The following is a 4,555-nucleotide window of genomic DNA, read 5'->3' on the forward strand; positions in this document are numbered from 1 at the left end:
TATAGGATATGGACATCGCTGCCGAGACCGCTACACCACAGAAACAATGTGCGAGAAAAAGCCAAAGGGACTTGGATAGAATTTCAAACTTTGTAGACCTGCTGCACTGCAAGATCCTGTTTTACAGGAATAGAACTGGGATGGGACATTTTGGAATGTTGCAGAGAAATTGATCTAATTGTAAACTGACACAGCTCATAAGGAGGCCATTCGACCCATCGTCTGTGTGCTTTCTTCAAAGAGCTATCCACTTAGATCCAATATCATTCTCGTCCTTCATAACCCTGCAGTTTTTTTTTCCATTTCAAATAATTACCCAATTCCTTTTTGAAAACTCTGTGTTAAGAAAAACAATATTGAAAGAGGCGCAGGAGCTTCTGCAGTGTCCACGCTCAGTGTGTGAAAATTAACAAAGTTTCCCTGACCCAATGACACGGAGAGTTGAACTGGGGATTCATATGTTGTCTTCGGGATAAAAAGAAATATTTATTTATGCAATTGATTTCCTCATGAATATTTAAATGAAGTTTATTCTGACCAAGCACCTCCTCATTTTTCTCAGTTGATATATACAATGTAATTCACCTTGTTGTGCAACCTGTTACAGAAGCTGTTATAGAAAAGAGGGAAAGGTTTGCTACAGCTAAACAAAGCCCTGGTTAGATCACACCTGGAGGACTGTGTGTAGCCCTGGGAACGGCACCTTATAAAGGATCAATATTGGTCTTGGAAACAGGGCAGTGCTGATCCAGCAGAATGTCAGTTCTGGAATGTAAGTGGACATTCTCCCCTCCGTAAATTGAGGTCATCCAAAACTGCTGCCCGTGTCTTCACTCACAGCAAGCCCCATTCCCCTATCACCCTCTACTCGCTGACCTACATTGGCTCCCAGTCAAAGAATGCATTTACTTCAAACTTTCTTCGCCTTGTGTTCAAATCTCTCCTTGTTCTCGACCCTCCCTATCTCTGTAATCTCCTCGAACCCCACAGGTCTCTGAGATATCTGTGCTCCTCTAATTCTGGCCTCATGCACATTCCCTATGAGAATCGCTCCACCATTGGTGACCGTGGTTTCAGTTACCGAGGCCCCAAGCTCTGGAATTCCCTCGCTAAACCTCTCTGCCTCTACCTCACTTTCCCCCTTTAAGACTCTCCTTAAAACCTACCTCTTTGACCAAGCTTTTGTTCATCTGGCCTAACATCTCCTTCTGTGTGTCAGTGTCAGACTCTGTTACATAATGATCCTGTCAACCATCTTTAGAGGTTTCATTACGTTAAAGGCGCTATCTAAATGTAAGCTGTTGTTGTAATGAGGCATATAGAGAAGGAGACAAGCTTCTCTTACAACTTTCACCCTGATATTTTTTGATCTGAATTTGCACAACTAATGTGAGTGAAGTTTGTTCTGTTAAAAATGTGTCCAATCCCTTGGGGAACTGAACCACATTGACACTCACACAGACGAATGGAAGGAAGAAACCACGGGAGTGTTTGCGTGGTTTTGATTCTGTTTAGCCAATAATTAATTCCACGGGTACCTTATTAAAATCAGGAATGATGAGAACTGGAGCCGGTAGGATCTGTGCCTCTGTGAGGAGATCCCACAGAATTCCATCCCCATCCCCTTAACCACTCCGCCATCAACACAAGACTGACACTGACATCATTGCAGTTTGTATAAAATCACAGATGGCTACATCAGACGGTCATTCAGCATGTTGTCTCTCTGGAATAGCAACTCAACTACTGTAATTCCACACCCCACCTTTTCCCCACAGCAACTCTCCTCGTTCTTCCTGTCAAAATTCAACACCGTGCATTCAATATGAGGTGGCACCTGCTTGTGCTAATGGGGCTGCTAAATGTTTAGCAGCGGTGGGGCACGAACTCACGACTCCATAAATACCTTAAACCAACGCCTTTGCCTGCCCAGCCATGCTGGGCGAAATTTACAAATCATTTCCTTCACAAGTTTTGGCACTGAAATAGAATAAAAGCAAATAGAGTAGGAATAGGCAAAATACTGCGGATGCTGGAAATCTTAAACAAAAGCAAAAAATGCTGGAAAAACTCAGCAGGTCTGACAGCATCTGTGGAGAGAAAGGCAGAATTAACGTTTCGAGTCTGTATGACTCTTCTTCAGAGCTAAAGGGAAGTAGAAATATGAAGTCCTACTTCCCTTTAGTTCTGAAGAAGAGTCATGCGGACTCGAAACGTTAACTCTGTCTTTCTCTCCACAGATGCTGTCAGACCTGCTGAGTTTTTCCAGCATTTTTTGTTCTTGTTTCAGAGTAAGAATAGATCATTTGGAACCTCAAACCTGCTCCGTCAGTTCATCAGATCATCCTGCACTTCGTAACAAACAGAAATCATCTCCACTCAAAAACATAATGAGCTGCAGTGAAGGGTTGGCACCATTTAAACTCAATCAACTGGTCTGGCTCCAAATCTCATGTTAGAAATGACAAGAAAACTTATCACTGAATTCACTCCGGGTCTTGACTTCAGAAGGACAGGACACAAGGTAACAAAGTACATTTCGACAGAATGGGTTATAAAATGGCAGAATGACTGGGAAAAGAATCCATGGTGTGTTGAAAAATTATAGAAAGTTACAGCAAAGAAAGAGGCACTTGGCCCTGGTGTGCTGCTGTCAAAGAGCAGTTATGATTGGTTGACCAGGAGTGGTCAATTACTCTTCCATTTCCAATTGTGAATTTAGTGAATGTTTGCAGATGATCAGAAATAAGGAACACGGGGCATTTGGATGTTTTTTATTCAATTTAACCTATAATTCATTCCACAGACCGTCAGTTAAAATCAGGAATGATAAGAAGCATAAACGACAGGGGTCAAACCTGCGTGAGAAAACTCCAGCCGATTCCTAGTCCATCAGTTTAACCAATTCGCCACAATACCTAGTGAAAGTTCGCTATTGTTTGTATAAAATAATAGAATGGATACAGGGAGTAACAGAGAAAAAAGATTTTCAGTCCGTGCCATTGCCCCAACCACCTCTCCCCATTCTCCCAAACAAAGTGCAACACTGCACAGATCAGCCGCCCCCTGGCCGCATGGAGGATTTTTTGGAAGCGTCTCAAACAACAAAGTTTAACAGCCGCGGGACTGGAGCCCAAAGCAGGAAAGCCTCGGCCAGCATCTTAGCCCATTCGGCGACTCAGTACCACATTTAGAGCAGAAACAACCATTGCCTCGACCGGCATCGGCTCTGAATTAGAGTGTGGGAAAAATATAATCAGGAATAGGCTATTCGGCCCCTCGGGCATTCTCAACTACTTCATAAGATCATGTGAAAACTTCAATCATCCTCCGCTTTGTAACATCCGGGCATTTAGTAGCTGAACAGTCTCCACCCAAAAAGAAACAGAAATAAATGTCCTCTTGCATCTTATAAATCAGCGCTTTTGTTTTCTCTGGACCATCTTAATCTGAAGCCACAAAACTATCGTAAACAATGTTTGGATGGTAAAAATGATGAACTGAACCACATTGACACACACAGAGGAACACACACAGACATATACACCGAAAGTGACAGAGGACAAGGGTTTGTTTCTAAGGAGAGACAAACACCCAGAAAGCAAGCTTGACACCAACATGGCTCCGTTTTTGTTCCATTTCCGACTAGAAGTTTCGTGAATATTTTCGTGAATGAACAGAAATAGGAAAACGCCCCAGTGTTTGGATGGACTTGATTCAATGTAACCGATAATTAACTCTGTAAACACAGAGTTAAAACCAGGAATAATGAGAACGGGAAACCCCAATGGATTTGGACTCCATCACCTTCACCAGTCAGTCACCACGACTGACTCAATGCACAGGGTGATGTTGTTAGTATAAAATCATGGGTGGCTACAGGAGAGAAGGAGAACATTCTTGTCTGTGCCGGCTCTCTGGAAGAGCAGTTTAACTCATTCCATAACCCTCGTCTTTTTCCTCAAAGCAATTTATTTTGAATCTGTCTCTCCTCGTCCTTCCTGTTAAAATGAAACACCGCACACAAACCGTACAATTCGATTTCAGCTGGCACTTGTTCGACTCGCTGTTCAAGCTGCTCATGTAGAACTTTCAATTTCCAAAACCCACTAACCTCATCACTGCGGCTCCTGTGAAACTGACAAGGGAACACACGGCAGAAATTCATCACTGAAAGTAACTGACACACATCAAATTCTAAACGCGTTTACCTTGGTAGGAGGCCGTGGCACAGTGGTACTTTCACTGGTTTGGGATTCTGGGGATCAAATCTCACCATGGCAAATGGTGAATTTTGTTTTCAATAAAAAAATCTTGTGATCATCACTAATGGCAGTAGGGAGGAAAATCTGCTGTCCCAGCAATAACTCTTATATACTCTCTGGAAGAGGACTGACCTAGCCAGGGACTACCCACCGATCCAGTTTATGAACCCAATCTTTCCCTGGAAATCAGGGAATGGGAATGTAAGACACGAAAAGGGTTCACAGGACCTGATTGTCCCAGACACTGATCATAGGAATGTGCACAGTATCAATTATCCACATTCTTGTGT

Source organism: Cetorhinus maximus, chromosome 23, assembly GCF_964194155.1.
Source record: "Cetorhinus maximus chromosome 23, sCetMax3.hap1.1, whole genome shotgun sequence".
NCBI classification, from domain to species: Eukaryota; Metazoa; Chordata; class Chondrichthyes; order Lamniformes; family Cetorhinidae; genus Cetorhinus; species Cetorhinus maximus.